The sequence below is a fragment of the Diabrotica virgifera genome, chromosome 8 (genome assembly GCF_917563875.1).
Source record: "Diabrotica virgifera virgifera chromosome 8, PGI_DIABVI_V3a".
In the NCBI taxonomy this organism is placed as follows: domain Eukaryota; kingdom Metazoa; phylum Arthropoda; class Insecta; order Coleoptera; family Chrysomelidae; genus Diabrotica; species Diabrotica virgifera.
The window spans coordinates 208,307,723-208,334,226 of record NC_065450.1 but is presented as its reverse complement, the minus strand read 5'-3'; positions in this window follow the sequence as shown (position 1 = coordinate 208,334,226).

Here is a 26,504-nt window from a genome sequence, read left to right as displayed (position 1 = left end):
TTTGCTTTTTGATTCTTTTGCTTGTGTGGGATAATAAAAAAGTTAGGTACTTTAACAACTAGCAATGTTATTCATCAATGCAGGGTGTTTCTAAATAAATGCGACAAACTTTAAGGGGTAATTCTGAAACAAAAAATAATGACCGTTTGCTTTATAAACATATGTCCGCAAATGCTCTGTTCCCGAGATACGCGATGTTGAATTTTTTCTTACAAACTGACGATTTATTTATTGCTCTAAAACTGGTTGAGATATGCAAATGAAATTTGTTAGTTTTTAAGAGGTAGTTATTGCGCATTTCTTTGACGTACAATTAATAATTTTATATTTATCATTGTCGTGAATACGGGTATAAACATTTTAGATACATCCCGTATGCACGCCAATGGTAAATATATAATTTTTAGTTGTATATCAAAAAATACACAATAACTACCTCTTAAAACTTACCAAATTTCATTTGCATATTTCAACCGGTGTTAGAGCTATAAATAAATCGTCAGTTTGTAAGAAAAAATTCAACCTCCTGTATCTCGGGAACGAAGCATTTGTAGACATATGTTTATAAAGCTAACGGTCATTATTTTTTCATGCAGAATTACCCCTTAAAGTTAGTCGCACTTATTTAGAAACACCCTGTATGGATGAATAACATTGCTAGTTGTTAAAGTACCTAACTTTTTTATTATCCGAAATAAGCGAATGAAGTAAAAAGCATAATATTAAGAAAGTCGTAGGATACAGGTAAGTTTTAATTTCAATATCTTATATACACTAGAATATTCCACAGGGTGTTCCAAACCTTGAGGAAAAAGCACACTATCATTTTGATACCCGGTATACAATGACACTTACCTATTTAGTAATAATATTATTACATCGCTATTCCTAAAGAATAAAGCTATATTATACTAAAAAACGCTGGACGGAAGGGCCGCCCGAGAACTTTATCGTACCGATCTATTATCGTTATCGTACTAGATACTGGCATTCTATAAAAATAACACAGTTACTCGTTATTTTGATATTTTAGAGACACCTTGTATACTTGAAAATATTTTATGGTTCTACGTATCATTAATGTCTGGTTGCACCAACAGATCTTAAGTCCCAGATTAGCTAAGCCCTATTTACAAATAGGGCCTCCTTGAGTATCACTTACGTTGCACCATAATTTTAGATTCTTACCTTATTATCAATTATATCTATTATTATATTATGGTATTCTTATTGTAATATATTATAATTATATTATATTAATTCTTATGATATTCTTATGATATTCTCGACTTAAGCTTAAGATCTGTTGGTGCAACCGGGCATAAGTCCTGCATTTGAGAAAATGTTCGATGCCATATTTCGGGGACATACTATAGATTATTGCATAAATCAATAAAATATTTGTCATACTTTCATTTCAAATTAGTTCATTTTTCAGAGAAATTAATAGTTTACAATATTTGCACTTTCATTCTATTTTTATTACGCCAGTCAATGCGCGAGGGTAAGAACAAGATATTACCCCCGAATTCTATCCCACTGCATCGATTTTAATGAAATTTTGGCAGTAGCCCAATCTCCTAATTCAAAGTCTATCCTATATACTATGGCGCTTTTATAATGGGGGCGGTTCCTACCCCTTCTCGGGAGTGGAACATTTTTATTTCCGAATTACATGGAGAAAAAGAAGATTTTTAAGGAAATTTAAAAATGCGCTCTATAATTTGATCTTATTTTTTTTTCAAAAACCTTTCACTTTAAACCCGTTCAACTTTGTGAAAGTAGAAATAACACTATATTAAAAGGTATTGCAGAAGAAAAACGATGCATTTAAATTCTGGTGGATAAGGGGATAAATGTACTTATGTATGTTCGTATTTTTCCTTAAAGTACATTAGTCATATATTCTTTTGCACCATATCTCGCTTAGTTTGAATGTAACCGACATTTAACGGTGCTCGTTTTAAAGGCCCTTTTCAAACACTACAAAAGGCATTGGTAGTAGCATTATACACCTAAAACCTACCGCTCCTCTGTCATTTCAAGTTGAATACACCAATTTGAGCATGCACCAAAAAACAAACTCTTTTCACCTACCATATCTCATTTTGTATTATAAATAGAAGATTTACGAAGGAACGAATCTCTTTGTTATTTATAATCTAAAAAATGTTTTATATAGTATTTTTAGTTCGACGCATAGTTTTTAAAGTATTCACAAAAAAAACGTCCAAAAAGGTGTGAATTATGTGAAAGGTGTGAGGTGTGAAATTTTTCAATGAAAATAGTCAGTTTTCAACTACGCATAACTCAAAAAGTATTGAGTTCTCAAAAAAAGTATAGATCAGTTTTTGCTTAGAAATAGGTTTTCTAGCCACTTCCATGGTTATTTTGACCAACTAATTTTCCACCCCCTTGAAGGGATGAGAACCGCCCCAAGATAAAAAGCGCCATAGTATATAGGGTAGATTTTGTTTCTTGAGGTATTCCCTACTTACTGTGAAAATATCAAGTACATCGATGTAGTAGGATGGAATTCGGAGCCAAATACCCTCATTGACTGCCCCATAATAATGTTCTGCTATGATCGCGTGAGAGAGTACACACACAAGATTAATAGCAAAATTTGTATTTACTGTAACTTTTCAAGTTTTTGAGCTCAAGCAACGAGTTTTATGTCATTGGAAAGGTAATTTTGCATTCTTTTAAAATGTGTAAAAATATATAGGGCGGATCTAAAAAAGTACGATTTTTTTCAATTCAACCGGAAGCCATATTTTGCGTAAAATTTATTGTGATAGTAGATAATAAAGTACCATATTTTCTTTTATTATAATTTTTTTGTGTCGTCAAAAATTTTATCAAAAACTTGTTTTTAATTAAAATAACTTGTTATAATGCGTTATAATGAATTTTTGAGTCCCTACTATTAAAACATTATTTTTTCTATTGATATTTACGATAAAAAATGCAAATTTGTTTAAATAAATACCAAATCACTGTAAAATCGCCTAAAATGTAATTTTAAGAGAAAAAAAGTAGAATTAAGCAGACACTAAGTTTCAGACAAATCTGAGATCCAAAAGTTTTTGTCTGAGTGATTTGACCTGGAATGTACCAGGTTTATAATTTAATATATTATATTTAATAAAAAGTTTCACTTAAAAAAACTAACCAGTAACCAGATTAGTACATTCAAAATATAAAGAAGTTAGGAATTACTAAACGGGAGTCTTACAACTTGTAATATGAAGAAATGAATCTACACGGATAGTTTGACTTTCGAACAAAAATAAAGCACTTTGTTACTACGAGTTCTCGTTAAGGGGAAAGGTGCAAAATGTCGCCTGTCAAAATTTTCAATGTGTTTTAAATGTAGATATTTTTTCGAATCCTGTATTTTTGAAAAATTTAAACGCAAAATGAAAGATTACGTTGTTACCGAGGGCCGAAAGTCCCTTAGAATGAATAATATTTAAGTTTCTTATGAATGAAATATTTCAATTAAAAATCACATTAAATTTTCCCTTTTATTTTCACTCTGTAACTTATTAAAATAAACATTATAGAAGTTTTCAGGGATTTTCGGCCCTCAGAAATAATGTAATCTTTCATGAGGCTTTTAAATTTTTCAAAAATATTTATTAGTTTTCTCACATTTCTAAAAAAATAAATACATTTAAAACACATTGAATATTTTGACAGGGAGCATGTTACGCCTATGCCCTTAATGGTTGAAAAAAAAATACTATTTGGTTGATCAATGGACAATTCAAAATAATCATTGTGAATTTTTATGACTTTCTTTTATTAACAGAGGCATTTATCTCATCGAAAACAACATCTGGTACCAACCTGCAGTTCCTTGGAAAACACGACAATACAAAAGTATTTCTTTAAAATTCAAAACTGGATTCAATATTGGTTTTATATTTTTTTTCGGATACAGGCTACAAATAGTGTTATGTTTGGGTTTAAATTAAATAAATTAATGTAGATGCATTAAGTTTCCTTAATTATCCTAAATAGCGGGTTTATTGGGTTTTATGTGACTGTCTGTGGTTTAAATATCATATCAGCTAATACATTTCTATGTTTATTGAAATTTGTCAAAAAAAATTTTGGACCTTCTTGGGGGGGGGGGAGAATTTACCTATACCCCCGTAGATATCCGCCTGCTCCGCAAATTAGTTTGTAGTTCATATTAAAACTCTATTAAAAATATTATATTTTGTTGTTCCTTCATAAATTTTTGTGAAAGTAGACTAAATTACACTTGTTATGATAAAAAACCATTCAACGAATTCTTTGTTTTAATCTAGTAATAACACCTAAATAAAAATATAATAGGTACAGTTATATCGATAAAACGAGACTTGCAAGCTATTATTCTAAGCATACAGCAATCATTTTTAAGAAATTTATTACCCTGTTTTGACTATAATCGCTTCCTATATCAAGTTACTTTTATATGGAACTCATTGTATTATTAAATTTTTTATCTTAATTGGCAAGTAACATGTCTATCTCAACAAAAAAGTAGGTACATCTCTACGAAATAAATTATTTTTCAAACTTTTTCAAACTAAATAATTGATGGATTCGACCGTTACTTGATGGAAGTTCATTTTATCTCACAATAAAACACTGAAAAACGTTTGTTTTTCTATACTTCCACAAAATTTATTACAACTATGTTATTACTACAGCTGTTTCGGCAAAGTGCCTTTCTCAAGTGATATATTTTACAATGTGTTTGCCTTTTTAAGTCTTTAACTGAAGAGGTTGAGGAGTGGGGAGCTGTTTGTCTCGAGTTGGTCATTCAGAATTATATCTGTATTTTTCAATTTATTAATTTCCATTGATTCTAAAAGTGATAGCTTAAGGCCTTTATTTTGAATATGTAGAATTTGAAACTCTTCATTGAAAGAATGATTATGATCTAGAAGGTGAAGTGCGTATGTAGAAGTGTCTGTTTTTCTATTGTTGAAAGCCCTTTTGTGTTCTGCTATCCGTTTGTCAAAAGTTCTGCCAGTTTGACCGCTGTAAGTTTTCGGACAGTCACCACAAGTTAGTTTGTACACACCACTCTGCAGTTGCTTTCTCTTTCGGCTCTTATTGTTTTTAATATGTTTGCTTAAGTTGTTGTTAGTTCTGAAAGCTGGTGTTATTCCTTTCTTTTTTATGTATCTGGCTATTTTTGTTGTTATTTTGCCAGTATATCTGAGAGAGCAGAAGGTACTGGGTTCTTTCTGTGGTGGTGGATACACTAATTTCAAGGCTTTCTTATGGAGTTTTTGGTTTAAAATGTTGTTAACTGTTTGTTAGTTATAGCCATTGTTTACTGCTATTTGTCTAATGATATTTAGTTCTGTCTCGAAGTTATTTTTTGTCATAGGAATTTCTGTCAGTCTATGTATCATGCTATGGTAGGCTGCTAATTTGTGTTGTGTAGGATGGGATGATGAATTGTGTATAGTTGTGTCAGTATGGGTAGGTTTATGATATACGGATAACTCATGTTTGTTGTGTAGTCTGGTAATCGTTACATCTAGAAAGTTTATGGAATTATTCTGTTCTGTTTCTATTGTGAACTCAATATTACTATGAAGTGAATTAATGTATGATAGAAATTGGTCAAGTTGTCTGTTAGTTCCTGTAAAGCAGACTAATATGTCATCCACTGTGGATGACATACTAGTCTAGTGTCTAAAATTCATGTTATAGATAAACCTGGATGTTACCCAGGGCAACACAGGACTCTCCCCACGTGGTTGGAACTTTTTTTGGAGAAAACCTCACATATTGGATTTCAATGGCCAACTGGTTTGAAATATTGAAATCCAATATGTGAGGTTTTCTCCAAAAAACGTTCCAACCACGTGGGGAGAGTCCTGTGTTGTCCTGGGTAACATCCAGGTTTATCTATAACATCCGATGAATTTTATATAAATATGTAAAGTATCTTTATTATTTACATTTAAAGGGTTTGTACCCTATACATTTTGGTGGCTCAGGCATGCAAATTTTGGCTTTTAAACACTGATGATGGATTCCTTAATCCGAAAGCGTTGTGTATTGTGACCCTTATTTAGGGTATTTTAATATATACCTTTTACAAGAAACTTGGTATTTTTGTGATTTATGGTATACAGCCAGCTACAAGAAGTTTATTTTCCTCGTGGATTTAGCTATTTTGATATTATATTGTATTTTTGGTTTGGTAAGTATTTATTTAATTAAAATACGTCAATAAAGTTTGTAAGTAATCATCTGTCAATATGGTTAACTTCTGTCTATGAGTTCGCCAAACGTGTACGTATTACTCTGACTTTTCAATCATTAGTATATTTTTACGAATTTAAGTACATTTATTTGCAGATAATGTCTGGAAAATGATCTGGATACCTAACGATCTGAATTCATTTAAGTTTACTTTCATTTTAATCACTTAATGCAGCTGACAAACGGCATTTTTTAAATTCCTGTTACTATTGGCGCCCACTGGCAACTTTAACATGGAGACATTCTTAATACTATATTTGCTTACTCATTATTTTTGTATTATTAATCTATATCAAATAATTAATTACAGTACTAATAGTAACATTTTTTACCAATAAATATACAGGGTGTAACAAAAATACAGGTCATAAATTTAACCACATATTCTGGGACCAAAAAAAGTTTGATTGAACCTAACTTACCTTAGTAAAAATGTGCATATAAAAAAAGTTACAACCCTTTGAAGTTACAAAATGAAAATCGATTTTTTTCAATATATCGAAAACTATTAAAGTTTTTTTATTGTAAATGGACATATATAACATTCTTATGACAGTAGCATCTCAAGAAAAAATTATAGGGAAATTTGGACACCCTATAAAAATTTTATGGGGGTTTAGTTCCTTTAAACCCCCCAAACTTTTGTGTACGTTCCAATTAAATTATTATTGTAGTACCATTACTTAAACACAATATTTCTAAAACTGTTTTGGCTCTTAGTACTTTTTCGAAAAGTCAGTTTTTATCGAGATATTTTGAATATTTGTCAAATCCACCACATATTTGTATATTAAGTACGATTATGGATACTTGGTAATAATATGAAAAATTATTGTATGATTTACATTTTTAGGTATATTTTGAACCGTATTAAAAAAGAAGCCATATCTCGATAAAAGGTGCCTTCTCGAAAAAATACAGAGGCAAAAAAGTTTTAAAAACATTTTGTTTAACTAATGGTATCGCAGTAATAGTTTAATTGGAGCGTACACACACATTTGGGGGGTTTAAAGGAACAAAACCCCCATAAAATTTTTATGTAAACATATTAAAAAAGAAGCTGCAACTCGATAAAAACTGCCTTATCGAAAAAATACGAAGAGCCAAAAAAGTTTTAAAAATATTGAATTTAACTAATGGTATCACAATAATAATTTAATTGAAACGTACAGAAAAGTTTGGGGGGGGGTCAAGGGAACAAAACCCCCATAAAATTTTTATGGGGAGCACAAATTGAATTATAATTTTTCTTTAAGATGATCCTGTCATAATAATGCCACATACCTATTTTCGATAAAAAATCTGTAATAGTTTTCGATATATTCGAAAAAATCGATTTTTATTTTGTAACTTCAAAGGGCTATAACTTTTTTTCTGTGCATATTTGTAATAAGGTAAGTTAGGTTCATTCGAACTATTTTGGGTCCCAGAATATGTGATTTAATTTATGACCTGTATTTTTGTTACACCCTGTATATTATCAGAAAAAGAATAACATCACAAAATTTTTTTGACACATTCTTACGTAGCGAAAAATCGTATGGTGGGGTAGTAGTCACATCCGCTTATTTTCAGTATTAACTTAGTTTAGTCTTTGTTTTGACTAGAAATTTTTGATTTGATTCGTATGCATATCATCATAGGCGTAACCAGGATGATCCTAAGGGGGGGGTTACAACTACTTGAAAGGGGGGGGTTACAACTACTGGAAGGTCTCTGAGAGCTATGGTGTTAAGCGTATAGAGCTCAAAGTACATCCCAATGGGGGGGGTTACAACCCCCAAAAACCCCCCCCCCCCCTGGTTACGCCTATGCATATCATCGATGACGCATGGGTATTCTTTCATTTTTCCGACTGTACCTAGAATTGAGTACTCACCGAAAGAAATATACGTATATATTCAATCACCCATAACTCACTTTTAATTAATTCTAATAGGTTTTTCAAGTAAGAAACCTTTTTTTTATTATTTTTAATTTAGGTTATCATAACCTTTTTGCCAAAACTTGTTTTTGAATTATATTTATGAAAAACCGCTTTACATTATGCATTTTTTTCACGAAAAATACAAATCTTTGATTTTTAATAACTCAAAAAGTATTAATAAATTGATATAACAAATTTTGCTTAAAATTTGTACCTCTATCGATTTAAGGGGTTATTTTTAATAAAATAATTTTCAACCCCGGGAAGGGGTGGCATACACCCCCAGGGTAAAAACGCAGGTTGGTACCATATCAATTTTATTTATTGAGGGTTCCTCTAACTACTTACCAGTTTTCATGCAAGTCGATGGAGGTTCAATGAATAGTAGGTGAAAACCTTTAGTAACTGCACTATTTTCCCCTTTCACCCCTTATTGCTACTTTCTGTGACCTACACTGGGGTGTCAGCCTGCAAGGTATCATAATTATCAATATACAATGGACTCATTCCACAGGACAAACTCCATATTACTTATGACTAGAGAGCGGAATATATGCAACACAACATTACCAAAATATGCGCATATATGTACATTACTTTTACTACAAATATGTAGGAATTTTTTCTAAATTTGAATAAATAAAAATACTCAAAAATAAAACAATACATTAAGTCGTAAGATCTTCAGAAAAGTTGCCTTCAAAAATACGTACAACTTTCCTCAAACAATCGAAGCCCTCATTTTTTTCTAAAACATTTTTTAATTTATTTCTAATTGTAATCCCTGTATTTCCGGAAATTTTTTGACAATGAGCAGAAAAAGTGTTAATAAGATTAACCGAATCACTTAATTGTAAATTCCTTTGTTCTAATGACTTTATTAGATCTGGTAAAAAACTAAAATTAACTTTTATGAACATAAGTTCTTTAGCAATTTGTACGTTACTTAAAGAACAAAGTACGTTACTTAAGCTGAAGAACAAAAGCGGAATTATCTACAATTTGATGGATTTTTGTATTTTGATGCTTTGATTTGTTTGTCAGTTCCTCATTTAAAACATGAAATGTGAAAATGAATGTAACTTACGATTTTGGAACAGGCCTTGCAAAATACTTTGTCTCCACTTAGCTTTAACTCGGGAAAACACGATATAATACGATACAACGTTTACTTTAAACAAATGTTGGCCGGAAACTGACAAAATAATTATTAGACCCTTAAAAGCAGGTAGGTACCTACGACTTCCTACGCTAATAAAATAATATTTTTCTGGGAACACCCATAATTGTTAAATTCAGGTAGTAATGAGAAAGTCCAGATGAGCGATAGATAGATAAATAACGAGCTCGTTCATATCGAAGTTATAAAATTTCAACTAAGAGAGGAAAATTTTAAACTTTTATATAATTTATTTTTAAAATATGCAAAATAAATCGTGTTTAGCTTAAATATGCGATGTTGTGTTTGTTGTCTGAAAATATGCAATATATGCATCTATATTCACTTTGCATATATTTCGCTCTCTACTTATGACGATGATTTTTCGGCTCTAGCTCTTAGTCCATTACTTTATAATAAATTTTTAATGTTTAATTGTTAGAATTTATTTATGTGGTATTGATCCTGACTCTAACTTTATTTTTATTATTTGTGTATCATTTTGTATTAGCCAGTAAATAAAAAAGCCCGTAAAATATTTATTTCCCTAAAATAAATGTTAGTTTCTTCAGGATATAGCTGAAATGCTCATTCAAAACGAAAACAACAGCATACACTACATTATAAATAATAAACACACAATGTACCCACTTCGGCAATCGCGTATTTGGGGAATGGGGGAACGAGGTGGCATAGGCACGGCTTTTAGCCACAGCACCATCCCTCCCGTCCCGGAGTAAATGGAGTGAAAAGAGAGTGAGAGAGAGCCACTAATGTACTCCTCCGTCATGTAATAATCAGATGGCGAGCTTACATTATTCGGTAAATGTAACGCCAGTTTGTGTCCCACTGCTAGATCACTCTGTTCGCCATTATTTAATTAGTTGTATTATGGAGGGTCGGGAGTCCCTTATGTTTGTTGTTATTATATAACTTGTTGTCGAGTTAACTGGTAATGGGCTCCCAATTTTAGGTCATTTATTGTCAGGCTGTTATTCCTAACTTTCGAAAAGAACTCCCAAATCGACATTGTTTTAACATAGTCCAGGTTGTGAGGCCTCTTCTGTATGAAAAATATTTTTGATTCGAATTGTTTGTAGATTCCTTTTAAAAAATATTCCCTTCAAACAAATCTGAAGGGTGCCAAGCGAAATTTTTGGGCAGAAAGTGATGAAGCACTTTTTTAACAAATTCCAAGAATTACATTTCTTTGTCCTGGAAAATATTTTTTTAGGTTTTTTGGGTCATTTTAAACAGAAAGGGTCTGTTGTCATTTTTCTCTCAAGTTGATAGTTTACCAGTTGCACCAATCCAACCCTAAACGGTCATTCTGACGAAGTACTAGATATGTAGGTAGGTATTAGAATGTACTAGCTATAACTATATGCAATTAGAATAGGGATTTTCATCGATTGTCATTTGTTTCGAGCTTTTGTCATATTATGTTGTAAAATCTGTGTATAGTAATATAAACGGATTATACGATATATGACAGAAGACTGAAACAAATGACTGTGGGTGAAAAGTCCTACATGTAAAGTAGAACCCTTAGTAGGACCTAGTATATTCGTGGAATATTCTTAAAAGTATATTCTTCCCATATAATAAAAATAAGTGCGGTAGTACATTCTATATACAGTATATAAACAAAAAATTTAAGTACTGTAATGTAGTATGTACTTAGCATGTGCTCTGCACATTTCCAATGGTAATTACTCATATTTTCAGCATTTACTTTTTCTAAAAAGAATATTCTACATATTAATCTATCAAGAAACTAGTAATAATCTACTAACTACTCAAATAACATAAAAATTGTCATGTGGGTTAAAATTATTTATAACAGGTGTTCTTGAAATGTTAGCGTATGCGCCAAATACAGCGTGGGCTTTTCAATTCTGACGGTCAAACTGAACGATTTTTTATCGATTTTTGGCTGCTAATTACGAATATCGAGGGTAGATTTCGATCCGAATCGTAAAAAAATTGTTTAACGCAATTGATTTGCTTATAAATTGTTTATAAGGCTCTATCTCATAAACAGAAAGAGATAAAAAAATTTTAAATAAAAATTTGTTCCTTAAACTTAAAACTTGTTGCTAAACTTAAATCCAACAATTTAGAAGTCAAGATATTATAAAATTGGAACATAATACAAATTATTACTAAACTTTACTAAACTTTTCGTTAAAGCGTTTACTAAACTCAAATCCAACAATTAGAAGTCAAGGTATTGTAAAATTAGAACAAAATACAAATTGCAAAATAAGTAATTTTCGGAGCTTTTTCGGCTCCTACGTACACAAATAAGCATTACAAGTCTCATTTTAAAGCTTGATTCATAGGCTTTCACAGTTTGTTAATATACCTTATTTTTATTTTTGTTAAAGTTATACCCGTTTGAAGTTATATATTTTTTAAGTGTACATTAATTTGTTTATAAGGGTTTTAAGCAAATTTGAGCAATCAACATTTATACTTTATTCGACATTAATGATATAAGAACTGAAAAGGGACATTTCCAGCTTAAACAAATGTTCGTAGGTTTATTTTTGTCCAAGATAGCTTTTTTAGCGCGCTCTGAGGCGCAAGACCGGCCCACGGAATAAAGGTTGGCGCTCTAACCTCTCCATACAAATTATAATTTATATGTGTATACGTTATCTTCATTTTTTATTTTTAACGATAATAATACAATTACTTTATCATATAATTATTTTAATTAAATCATCATACAGTACCTCGTATCACCTTTTATTCTATTTACTATTTCTTCGATGTTTTGTTGTTCTTATTTAAGGAAGTTATAGGTCTGGATCCCGCGTATGAAAAAAAAGCAAATAGCAAGCTGAAAATTTGTTAATAGCTTAAGGGTATCTGGTCGGACATACTTTGATATATGGGAACACTGGAACAGGGGAAATTTTAATTGTGGAACAGGTTAAAAATTTGGAATGGTCAGACCACGAAAACGGCACACGTATTTTGTCCGACAGAACAGACTTAAACTCTTCGAACAGAGATTAAACTTTGATGCAAAAATAAGAGTGCAATTGATCACTACATGGGCGTTTTAATGAGTTGAACATGTAGAATATGTCAAATGACAGGAATTATGACAGGTGGTGATAAACAGCAGTCTGATTTTGCATGAGAGTTTAATCTCTGTTCGGAGAGTTTAAGTCTGTTCTGTCGGACAAAATAAATGTGCTGTTTTCGTGGTGTGACCGTTCCAAACTTTTAACCTGTTCCACAATTAAAACTGCTCATGTTCCAGTGTTCCTATATATCAAAGTTTATCCAACTAGACACCCTTAAGCCATTAACAAATTTTCAGCTTGCTATTAATCAACTTTTTTTCATACGCGGGATCCAGACCTATTATTCCTATTTATTATTACTATTTTTACAAACAGTTTCCTGTGCATATTAGATATACAGGAAGTCTCATCTTTTTTATATCTATATAAGTTTTTAGAGCAGTTTTTACAGTTACATTGTGGTACTAAGTATGTTTTTAGAGACTTTCAGATTGAAACTTTTTGGAGATTCAGAGTCTCATTATCTGTATGATATCCATATAAAAGTGGATTGGATCGAGTTTTTTTGCAGCATCATGGTTGCATATGAAATAAGCATTTTATGTGGCAGCGTAGGTATACACAATTGACGTGCCTTGATGATGCTGCAAAAGAACTAGATCCACTTTTATATGGATATCATATAGATAATGAGACTATGAAGCCTCAAAAAGTTTTAAGTTTAATGCCTTCAAGAACAGACTTGTACCATCATGTAACTGTAAAAATTGCTCTAAAAACTTATGTGTATATAAAAAAGCTGAGATTTCCTGTATATCTCGATGCAAATGTATGAAAGGAAATGTTTGTAAAAATAGTAGGTATTAATAAATAAGAATAACTTCCGTTTAAGTTATGATTCAGAAATCTAAGTTTTTCATGTTTTTTCTTTCATTTAGTACAAAAATTCAAAGAAATCGTAAATAGAGTGATATGTGGTACGAGGCATTTTATGATGATTTAGTTATAAGAATTATATGACAAAATTGTAATAATATCTTTACAAAAGAAAAAATAAAGATAACGTATACATTTATACACATATAATATTTATATAACTTATAATTACACTGGTCAACATGGAAAAATGAACAGACACTCTGATGGGTGTTCTTAACTAATTTTGGGTCGCTGAACTCGAATATGAGCTCCGTTTTTTTCCATCACCCTCCATTTTTCCGCTCCCCCCTATTCTTGCCAAAATAGTGGTGAAATAGGTAAATTTCGTTTAATTTGCTCATTTCGCCGCGATAAATGCCAACTTATAGATTAAAATTACAGTAAAATAATTATTAAGATTATACCCAACGATAAACATAATTGGAGATCCGAGGGGGCGAAAAAAGGGAAAGAAAGGGGCATTTTTCTGAAAAAAACGTAAAAAATCAGCATTTTTCAGTATTTTTTTTGGAAAAAAAGCGACATTACAGGCCTTTTGCCATTTTTTACACCTTCCCACTACCCCTTTGCACCTTCCTATCTCTCTTTTTCACCCCCCCCCCTTCTCTCTTTTACACTACTTGAATTCGCAAGCAAGCACCTGTCAGTTGCAGTGAGCGTGTTGTTCGAGACAGACTGTCTCGAAGTTTTTAAAAGTGAGGTGTTTGCGTTTAGCACACGTGTTTTTTTTTGTGCTTCAAGTACATTTCTTTGTAAAGTTTTTGGAGTTACAATGCCGCGTTTTTGTAAGAATGATGTGAATTCTTTCTGTTATATTTGTGGAGAAGTAACTTTTAAGAATCAAAGGAGACCTTTAAATAAGATGGTTCGAAAAGCTTATGAGCATTATTTCGGTTGCAAAGTCGAGGATCAAGACAAGCCATGGGCCCCAAAATTATGTTGCAATAGTTGTTACACTAATTTAAGTTCGTGGTTACGTGGGAAATCACGTCCGATGTCCTTCGCTGTACCAATGGTCTGGCGTGAGCCCACTTCTCATGCCGAGGACTGTTATTTTTGTATGACGAAAATATCTGGATTTTCGCGAAAATCGAAACGTACCATCACTTATCCGAATATCCCTTCGGCAATTAGACCCGTGGAACATAGTAATATGCTGCCTGTTCCCATACCACCCGTAAACTACACCCTAGATGATGAAGAATCAGCAACTGAACAGAATGCGTCACCACTGGAAGAGGAGACCTCACATGGGAGCCAAGATGGAGACTACACGCCTAACGGTTCAAACGAACCACAACTTTTTACTCAGGAGGAATTGAACGACTTAGTTCGCGATTTAGACCTGCCTAAAATAAAAGCTGAGCTTCTTGGTTCACGACTTCAGCAGAAAAATCTCCTGCAGAAAGATGTCAATATTACGTTTTTCAGAAAAAGAAATTCCGCCTTCATTTCTTTTTTCTCGCGAGATGATGATGATGAAGATTTAATTAGCTGTAACAACATTGCAGGACTAATGACTGAGCTAAAAATACCATACGTATCTGAAAACTGGAGACTTTTCATTGATTCCTCAAAAACTAGTTTAAAAGCGGTTTTACTTAATAATGGAAATGATCTACCATCGGTCCCTGTTGCCTATGCAACCAGTATGAAGGAAACATATGACAATCTAAGAAAAATTTTGGAAAAAATTAGTTACGATCATCATCAATGGAATGTTTGTGCTGACCTCAAAGTAGTGGCAATATTAACTGGATTGCAAGCTGGATACACTAAATTTTGTTGCTTTCTTTGTGAATGGGACAGCCGTGCTAAATATCAACATTATGTGCGAAAAGACTGGCCCTTGCGCGTGAATGATATTCCCGGTTGTAAAAACATCGCTTTTGGTGCCTTAGTAGACAAAAAAAAATCATTATACCTCCACTTCACATTAAGCTGGGCCTTTTTAAACAATTCGTTAAGGCTCTAAATAGGGATGGTAAAGGATTCTTATACCTGAAGCAAAAATTTCCGCATATAAGTGATGCCAAAATCAAAGAAGGCGTATTTGTGGAACCCCAGATTAAACAGTTATTTGATGACGATGCTTTCTCCAACAGTTTGTCAAGAAAAGAGAAAAGAGCCTGGGAATCTTTTGTTTTTGTTTGTCGCAATTTTCTTGGAAACAAAAGGTCAGATGACTATCAACAACGAATTGATGAGCTACTTAAATCTTACAAGGCTTTAGGTTGCAATATGTCATTGAAAGTCCATTTTCTCCACTCCCACCTGAGTTTTTTCCCGGAAAATTGTGGAGCCGTTTCGGACGAGCATGGTGAAAGATTTCATCAGCAGATTGCCCAAATGGAGAAGAGATACGCTGGAAAATGGAACCCTAGTATGTTGGCGGACTACTGTTGGACTCAAATTCGAGAAACACCGGAGGACGCTTACAAAAGGAGAAAAATTTCCAAGTAGATGCAGGTATGTTTTTTTTCAGACTTTTTGATTGCTTAGCCTTATGATTAATTTTAATACTTTTCTCCCCCTCCACCTTGTCTAATCATATTTTTGTCATAATTCTCAGATACAATCAAAACCACATAAGAGTTTGTTTCAAATAAATAGGTAACTTCTTTTTTTTTGTACATCCATATTCATGTTTTTTTTTCTTGTTGAAGAACGAGGGGGCTTTAAGGGGGGAGGGTGAAAAAGAGAGATATGATGATGCAAGGCGGTTCAAGGGGGGTATTGGGAAGGTGTAAAAAATGGCAAAAGGCCTGTAATGTCGCTTTTTTTCCAAAAAAAAATACTGAAAAATGCTGATTTTTTACGTTTTTTTCAGAACAATACCCTTTTCTTCCCCTTTTTCCGCCCCCTCGGATCCCCAATTATGTTAATCGTTGGGCATAATCTTAATCATTATTTTACTGTAATTTTAATGTATAAGTTGGCATTTATCGCGGCGAAATGAGCAAATTAAACGAAATTTACCTATTTCACCACTATTTTGGCAAGAATAGGGGGGAGCGGAAAAATGGAGGGTGATGGAAAAAAACGGAGCTCATATTCGAGTTCAGCGACCCAAAATTAGTAAAGAACACCCATCAGAGTGTGTTCATGTTTTTTCAATTTTTTTTTGTTGACCAGTGTTATTTGCACCGAGAGGTTAGCGCGCGAACCTTTTCACTGTGAGCCGATCCGGCGCCTCAGAGCGCGCTATGAAAATATTGATACCTTGGCCAAAAATAAATGTACGAAAATTTTTCCTATTTATTTTCACTATAAAAGTTCAAAATGTTCCTTTTGAGTTCTTTGAGTTCTTCTATCCATAATGTCAATTAAAGTATACATTTTTATTGCTCAAATTTGTTTAAAACCCTTACAAACAAGTTAATGTATATTTTTTAAAGAAAATTATAACTACAAACGGATATAACTTTAATACAAAGAAAAGATAAATTAAGTTAAGAAACTTTGTTTGGAAGTCTGTAAATTAAGCTTTAGAATGAAACTTTGTAAGGCGCATTTGGATGCGCAGAAGCCGAGTTATGATCGAAAAAGCTTCGGCACTAATTTTACAATCTCTTGAGTTATAGTTATTGGATTTAAATTCGGTAAACACCATTTTCTTTGTTTTTTATTAAGGAACAAATTTAATTTGAAAACAATGTTTTATCACGTTTAGCTCATGAGCTAAAGCCTTATAAACAATTTTTAAACAAGTAAATTTTTTATAACAACTTTTTGACCAGTCGAATCGAAATCTACCCTCAAAATTCGTAATTAGCAGCCAAAAATCCATAAGAAACCGTTAAGTTTGCTCATCAGAATTGAAAATGCCACGGTGACCTAGCCTAGACTATGTGAGCGGTATTTCGTTTTATAGATTTAAAGTTTTATTGACATATTTTCGTGTTAACTTTTAAAGAAAATATAAACTTTGCACGTTTTATCAAAAGAATCTTTTATTTTATATCTGTCCAACATCTCAACCTGTCATATGCCGCCTCTACACATCGGCAGACGTGTCCGCGGACGGCATCTGCGTATGCTTCCGCAGATGTGTAGATGGGGTAATTTGATCGTCTGTTGTTTACCTCGGACCTCTACGACGCATTAGTTTTCGCAGTGAATTCAAAGTAGATATTGCGTCACCCGAGAATTAACACAGACTAAACGATTTACAGATGTGTGGTCAGCGCGTGATGGATGATACATCGGCAGATGCATCCGAAGACGCGTCTGCCGATGTGTAGAGGAGGCAATACACGATGCCATTACCCCAAACGCGAAGTTCCTTTTTGGCAGTCTTCGGCGTTTTTCGGTAATAATATATCACGTTCCCGATAAGCGAACAATAAGCTTCGTTACCGGTACAAACCACGTTTTTCTAAAAACATAATATATCCAGCAGCACCAACGAATTGAGATGCAGTCTGTGGCGGGAAATTTCCGGGCGGGATACAAAAGCGCCAGCCAGATACATCTTCATCGACATGTCAGGTTATCTTTAACGCTGTAAATAATAACAGCGCCACCGTGAACACGGGAAGATACACGGAGATTTATTGGAATCATTTGTAAGGACTCCTTGCATGTACACAAATAATTTGTCAGTTGGCTTACTAAGCTACTTATCTTTCGCGGACGTCGACTGTAATGGAAGAGTAATACTTGAAATAAATCTGGATAACGGTTATGCTTACTCTTCACACTCTGGAAATCATTTCGACTTTCAACGCCTCCTTCTTTATTTACTAAAACTCATTGGCGTGCCGTTGGAAAGTAAATCTGGAACAATTTTTAGTGAAAACTGTTTCAGACTGAGTATCGTTGTAAAGTTAGGCCACACGTAGTGCAGCGTATGTATAACGGGTTGCGTTATAGATGAGATTTATTGGAATTATTTGTAAGGACTCCTTGTATGTACACAAATAATTTGTCAGTTGGCTTACCAATAAATCTGGATAACGGTTATGCTTACTTTTCACACTCTGGAAGTCATTTCGACTTTCAACGCCTCCTTCTTTATTTACTAAAACTCATTGGCGTGCCGTTGGAAAGTAAATTTAAAACAATTTGTAGTGAAAACTGTTCCAGATATACACAAAACTTGATGACAAACTTATAACGACAATTTAGTTTTTGCTCCAATAACGGACTTAACATAAATGCAACAAAGACAAAGTTACTTGTGGTTAGTAAACAAGACGTCGGCCCTATGCAACTAATTGTCAATGATGAATCAATAACAAAAGTTAACCATTTTAAATACCTAGGATGTTGGATAAACGAGACACTATATCCGGATGAAGAAATTAAAACTCGTATAGAAATTGCAAGAGGAGCATTTATGAAACTTAGATCTATTCTGAGCAACTCTCAGCTGAACTTACAACTAAGAATAAAGTTCCTAAAATGTTATGTGTATCCTGTATTACTATATGGATGTGAAACCTGGATCATGAAGGTTAACATGATGAACAAATTAGAGGCCTTTGAGATGTGGTCGTATCGTAGAATGCTCAGAATATCTTGGGTTCAACGTATTTCAAACAGAGAAGTCTTAAACAGAGTAGGTCAAGGCGAAGGTGACTTAATGAAGATGATAAAAAAGAGAAAACTTGAATATCTGGGGCATATAATGAGAGGTAGCAGATACAGGATGCTGCAGTTAATACTCAATGGAAAGATCGACGGAAAATGAGGAATTGGTCGAAAGAAATATTCATGGCTCCGAAACCTTCGTCAATGGACTGGCTTATCAGCAGATCAATTGTTACATGCCGCACAAGATCGAGAACGATATCGGCAAATTGTTATGGAAGCTACCCACGCCTAAAAATTTGGGCACGGTACTTAAAGAAGAAGAAGATAGTTTATATATACCTCTTGGTAAATCCTCAAACAAGTAATTCGAAACTCAATTAGAAATTCTAAACTGTTGAAGTCCTAGTTTAAAATTTTGCAAAAATATAATAAATTAGCCGGAGTATTGTTGTAAAGTTAGGCCACACGTAGTGCAGAATGTGTATAACGGGTTGCGTTATACACGAGACTTATTGGAATTATTTGTAAGGACTCCTTGCATGTATAGTATTTTTACTACAAAAACGTTATTACGTAGGTCAAAATTTTTGACGTAAGAGAACTGTCAAAACATTAGAATGTGACTTTTCATTATCGCCATGTTTATTATAAACATGCCAATAATGAAAAGTCACATTCTAATGTTTTGACAGTTCTCTTACGTCAAAAATTTTGACCTACGTAATAACGTTTTTGTAGTAAAAATACTATACACAAATAATTTGTCAGTTGGCTTACTAAACTACTTATCTTTCGCGGACGTCGACTATAATGGAAGAGTAATACTTGAAATAAATCTGGATAACGGTTATGCTTACTCTTCACACTCTGGAAATCATTTCGACTTTCAACGCCTCCTTCTTTATTTACCAGAACTCATTGGCGTGCCGTTGGAAAGTAAATCTGGAACAATTTTTAATAAAAAATGTTCCTCCCACATAACAATTTCATGTTCTTAGTAGATTCATAGAACGTACTTTTCAGAAAAAGTATATACTGAAAATATGCGTAATTACCATTGCGAATGTGCAGAGCAGATACTGAGTATATACTACATTACAGTACTTAAACGTTCTATGTGTATAATGTTGTAGAATTGTTTTTTTAAAGAAATTCAAAAATTATAGTTCATCATTTAAAAAGAAAATTAAATTGATATCAAAGACCATTAGATCATAGATTCTTATCCCAATCTAATTTAGCTATTAGACAGTGTTTCGGGAAAGTGAAAACGATTAGTGATAATGATTCGACGAAATGAATTGGTACACTAACAAACAATTTCGGGTTTAGAGAGTGGATATATCGTTTTGGCGAGAACAATAATGTTTTGAAAATGTTTCCGGGAAGGTTTGATGATTGTAGACACTTTGTTTTAGTTTTTAGAAGTAAAAGTAGTATGTAAGAAAATCTAGTTATGATATTTCTTAAAATTTGACAAATTAGAAAGTTATATAGAAAAATATTTAGTTCTTGAGAAATGGGTAGGAAAGGTTTTGAGAGAGGTTTGTTTTTGATTGGGTGGAAAAGAACGGTAGAAGGGATAAGAAAGCTGGAGTCTTAATTTGTATAATTGATATCTGATGACAGCAGTCCAATTGTTAAAAGTGAGAAATCAGTGTATAGTGTTGTGATCGGCCTTTGCGAGCAGAATCAAATTGGAACCAAATGGTCGACCGGTTGAAAAGTTAATATTCCTGGTCCGAGGGAGATTCCTTTGTTTTGTCTAGAACGAGTAGCTGATTGATATCTATTTGCACAAGATATCGAGCAAGGAGAAAATTGAGTAAGAGAATTTGAGCAAGTTCCTGCGTGTTGTTGTGGAAGCAGTTTGGACGAGAGAGACCTTTTCGCACCATCCAGAGAGTACGGTAGGAGCATCGAGGACCGTGCAGTCCGGAAAAGGAGGAAGTGAAGAAACAAAAAGGTTAGTCAAATCATTTGTCAGAAGGGAGAGAATTTGTTTGTATCAGAACCCTATTTGCTTATTTTGTTATTGAACATTACTATAACGCAGTTAGTCATTTCAAATTTACGAATTCAATTCAAATGAATAAAAGTTATATTTATAAAATTTAGTATGAGAAAATAAAAAATTTATTTAAATAATTTTTTTTTTAAAACAAAGAGATATCAGAATAAAAGTTTGATTTGTTAAATGGGCAATTGTTGCAACAAAGTTAAATTTAGTATTTTTAAAATCATATGTACCGGGTGTCCCAATAAGAATGGCTCTCGGCCATATCTCAGGAACCGTTTATAGTAGAGCTTTGAAATAAAAAAATTTATAACAAAAGTTGCCTCAGGAAAAGCCTGGAAATTATTTTCATAATTGTGGGTCCACCGCTAGAGGGCGTAATTGAATATCAAAAATAAAAAAATCTAAATTTTACAAAATTGTCCTAATAAAGGGGCACTGGAAATCCGATTACTGTATTCTTCATCAAATTCTGCGCATATTTGATTTAACAAGTTTAACTCTACCTTTGGAAATAAGAGGTGGGGGTGAGTGGGAACCTTGTTATGAAAAAATGGCTGTAAGTCCGGTTCTGCTAAATCAAATTTTGAAAACTGGGTCTTGTTGAAGACAGATCGTTTTCTTCAATGTAAGCGTCATAATTTTGAACCATCCTAATAAGTAATAAGCCAGCTGGAAGGCGTTATTTAATTTTTTTCAGAAATCTAGTTTTCTTTGGAAAATATTAAATACAAGTATGCATTTTTAATCATACTTTATAAAATTAGATTAAATTAGCAATAGAACAGCGAAAACCGCATGTCGATACCTTTTTTCTATCTCAAGATATCTCGAGAAACGTGTAAATTTTATACATAACTGTTACTATCACCGGTAAACTAAGTTAATGAAAAGTAGTGTGCTGTGGAAAAAAAACAAAATAACATTTTCCAGATGTCAACGTATAAAAATATAATTAATTAAAACAACAATATAAAGAGAAGCAATACTATTAAAATTAAATATAACACAGAACAAAAAGAACTACTTAGTGACGACCTAAATATTCAAATTGTTGCCCATCATACACTACTCTAGAATACTTTATCCAGAGAATACTAAACGCCATTCAAAGCATACCGAGAGCAGAAATTGAGACTGCTGTTCAATCTACTCTTGAAAGAGTAAATGTTTGCAACGAAAATGATGGGCAAAAATTTGAACGTTTATGTCATCACTAAATAGTTGTTTTTATTTCTTTGTAATAGGGCTTTTCAACGCTTCTCATTTGTTTCGAGCCTCTGTCATATGCCGTATGATCCGTTTATAATATTAATATACGAGACATGAACGAGGCTCAAAACAAATGAGAAGCGTTGAAAAGACCTAATATACGTTGACAGCTGGAAAATGTTTCTTTGTTGTTTCCATAGCACACTACTTTTAATGAATTTCGTTTACCGGTGACAGTAACATTTATGTTTTTAAATTTACACGTTTTGTAAGATATCTCGAGATAGAAAAAAGGTATTAACATGCGGTTTTCGCTATTCTGTTGCTAATTTTGTCTAATTTTGTAATATGGTATTAAAAATGCATGTTTGTATTTAATATTTTCCAAGGAACACTAGATTTCTGAAAAAAATTAAATAACGCCTTCTAGCTGGCATATTACTCAGTAAGTTGGTTCGAAATCATAACTTTTACATTGACGAAAAAGATCTATCTTCAACAAGACCAAGTTTGCAAAATTTGATTAAGCAAAACCGGACTCACAGCCAGTTTTTCATAACAAGGTTCCCACTCACCCCCACCTCTTATTTCCAAAGGTAGACCTAAACTTGTCAAATCAAGTATGCGTAGAATTTTATGAAGAATACGACGATCGGATTTCCAGTGCCCCTTCATTAAGAAAATTTTGTAAAATTTAGATTTTTTAATTTTTGATATTCAATTACGCCCTCTAGCGGTGGACCCACAATTATGAAAATAATTTCCAGGCTTTTCCTGAGGCAACTTTTGTTATACAATTTTTTATTTCAAAGCTCTACTATAAACGGTTCCTGAGATATAGCCGAGAGCCATTCTTATTGGGACACCCGGTACACGGTTTATTTGGTAAATGAATAATATATTGCATTTATATGATATTGAATGTTTTTAATTTCCCTGTTCCATCCTGGAAGAAGTAAGCAACCAGAAATACTAGAAGCCACAAATCATAGGTATAGTATCAAATACAGAATTAGCCCTGAGAATAATAGATAGTCCAAGTAATGAAGCGTAAAATAGGAAAAAACCTCGCAATTTTTACAGAATGGATCGATCTGTTTGAAAATTTGAGAATAAGTACTGGATAGTCCAAGGATCAAAATCTATATCATGCCGAAAGGCGCTTTTACCCAGTGGCGGTTTCTCCATAAGTGCACATGTGCACGTGAACCCCCAAAATTATTTTCACACCAACATTCATTTATGTAATATTTATCATTCTATAAATAACATTTTAATCTAACTATACAGTAATTGAAATTCGAAATAACAGATCCAAGGAGTCTATAAGTACCTATCTAATAGGTAACATTTAATTATTTTTATTCTGTTTCAAAGGAGAAAGTTCACGGATGCGAGGCCTTAGACAGAACCCCGCGTTCACCGCTCTCACAGTGGTTTCTATACCAATGACTTTTCATACTACAAAATACAACTCATCACCCACCCCGCTACCCGCTCTAGCCCACAAGTTTAGATGGCCACAGGATCACAAGTGGGATGTGATCTTATGGCATGATCTTTGGTGTTTTCAATGTGCACGGCACACGTACGTTTAAATTTTGCTTTCATGAAGTTCGAATTTCGGAACTATATTAAGAATGGAAGGATTTGTGGACGTAAATGTTAGCGTGGAATATTTAAAATCAATTAAATTTTCTTCATTATATTTAGAAGAAAAATTAAAAATGCCGAAACCAAATTTGTTAGTTAAGAATGTACCAAAGTGCTAACGTCGGGATTATAAATGATTATTTAAAATGGAGATTTGTGTAAAAACTTACAAATTGTGTAGGTGTGAAGCACATATTTGGAGAAGAGGAAGCATAATGAATAAAATAGAAGATACGATTTTAACTATTCAGTTGGAATTCCAGATTGGAATTCTCCAATTATGTACTTGTTACGATGCCAGTGACAACTGCAGAAACAGAACGATGTCTCTCTGCATTGAAACGTATCAAAACTTTCCTTAGAATAGCTATGGGCCAGGATCGATTAACTGCACTCGCAATGTTTTCAATAAAAAAAATGATTCAAGAAATTCCAAATTTTACTGAATTTGTTTGTGAATGAATAATTTATCCAAAAAATAACAGGCGACTGACTTTCGTTACAAAACTTGCTTGTAACATTTAAACACTAAATTATAATTTTAAGTCAATAAAATACATTATTTATTGTAATTTTTAATAAGGTCCTTTGATTTTTACACTCAAGACACTCAAAAACCTTTACCTACGGAAATAGGGTCTCAAGATCTTTTTATAGTTAACATTATGTGTGCACCCCCAATATTTTAAACCAGGCGCCGCCACTGCTTTTACCATGGGGGTGGTTGCCACCCCATCTCGTGGGTGGAAATTTTTTATTATATTTTAATAGCAAAAGTTAGTAAAAACGTTCATTATAAGCAAAAAACGTTATATACATTTTTTTGATAAAATTTATAGTTTTCGATTTATTCGCTCTCGAAAATGTTAGTTTTATATCGAAAAAATCAATGTTTTTAATAAGTTTTCTGCTAATACCTCCAAAAGTTTTCGTTTTATCAAAACAACTTTACTTAACAAAAATGTACCTTTTAAAAAAATAAACAAAACCGTTTTTTTTAATTTTCTTTAAGACTACTAGTAATCGAGCTATACTTTATATATATTGGCTCTTCTTCTTCAAATGCTAAATACTGTAGTTTCAAAGTCAAAAGCCGGGAAAACTACGCATTTTTCGAGGATAACTTATTTAAACTAATTTAAAGTACTTAAAAATATCTATCACCAGACATAAAAAATAGTCTCTAGCTTAAAAATTAAGTGACTTATGATGAAAAAAATGTCAGTTCCTATTTTTTTTCAGCGAAAAAGTGATGGCAAGATACCCCCTAATCACCACTCTAATTATAATTAGTCATTGGCCTTATTTGGTCTTTTTTATTTATATATTATTAATAGGTTCCAGAAGTTTGAGAGGCTTAGAATGATTAGTTTTTAAAAAAATGGAGTTAAAAGCGAATAACGAATTTTTGTAGTTTGGAAGTATAGACAAAGTGATCAAAACGGCGAGGCTTTGATAAATTGGAGCGAAGGGGCTGGCACGTATTTAGTCTTTGACGCTAAAGATAGGGGAACTTTTCGATCTGCAGCCTGGAGGCGAGAATACAACCCAGACCTATCCTTTGTCTCCACAAACGAAAACAATCAACCCCTGGCAGCTTCACGTACAGTGCTCCCAGATTTTCCACATAGCCAACATAGACCAGTTGTAATAGAAGTTGGCATCAAAATACCAATAATAACATCTTTCCCTCGACCTAGGTGGAACTTTAAAAAAGCAGACTGGGCGACTTTTACTGCGAGATTGGACAAATGTCTCGGATGGATAACCCCAACACGTACAAACTATATGAGGTTTGTTGGCGCAGTTATATCTACAGCGAAGAAAACTATACCCAGAGGATATCGTAGAGATTATGTCCCAGGATGGGATGAAAAATGCGAAAAATTGTATCAAGAATACAACGAAAGCCAAGACCGAGAAATTGCGGACGAACTGCTGCACAGTTTGGATGCAGCCAGACGGCAAAAATGGATGGAAACTGTGGAAAAACTAGACTTTAGTAAATCAAGCAGAAAAGCGTGGTCCTTACTTAGAAAACTTGGTAGTAGCAGACACTCAACTAGAGACAAAGTACCAATAGTTCCCAACAGAGTGGCCTCCCACATTGTAGCAAACTCAAGGGCACCTAGAGATCGTGACCACACCACCAAAGTAAAACAAGACCTAAAAATATTAAAGTCTGCATGCCCGCCTACATCTGAATACTCTGACGAGTTTACTCCAGAAGAAATTACCTCAGCAATATCAGAAATTAAATCTGGAAAGGCACCCGGCTCCGATAAAATACATCCAGAATTTTTACTCCATTGTGGCAAATATGCTAGGAAATGGCTGGCTGATTTCTACACAGATATATTAAAATCAGGAGAAATCCCCCATTTCCTTAAAAAGGCCTCCATTATAGCCATATTGAAACCAGGTAAAGCAAATTATCAACCCCAAAACTACCGACCGATTGCACTGCTGAGCTGTGTCTATAAACTGTTGGAACGCTTAATCCACAACAGAATTAGTAACACCATATTGAGGGTGATACCTATTGAGCAAGCAGGGTTCAGACCTAACCGCAGCTGCACAGATCAGATCCTATCCCTAACAACACATATCGAAGCAGGTTTTCAAAGAAAGCAAAAAACATCTGTTGCTTTCATTGACCTATCAGCTGCATACGACACCGTCTGGAGACAAGGACTAATCTGCAAACTGATCCGTGCCATCCCGTGCCAAAAG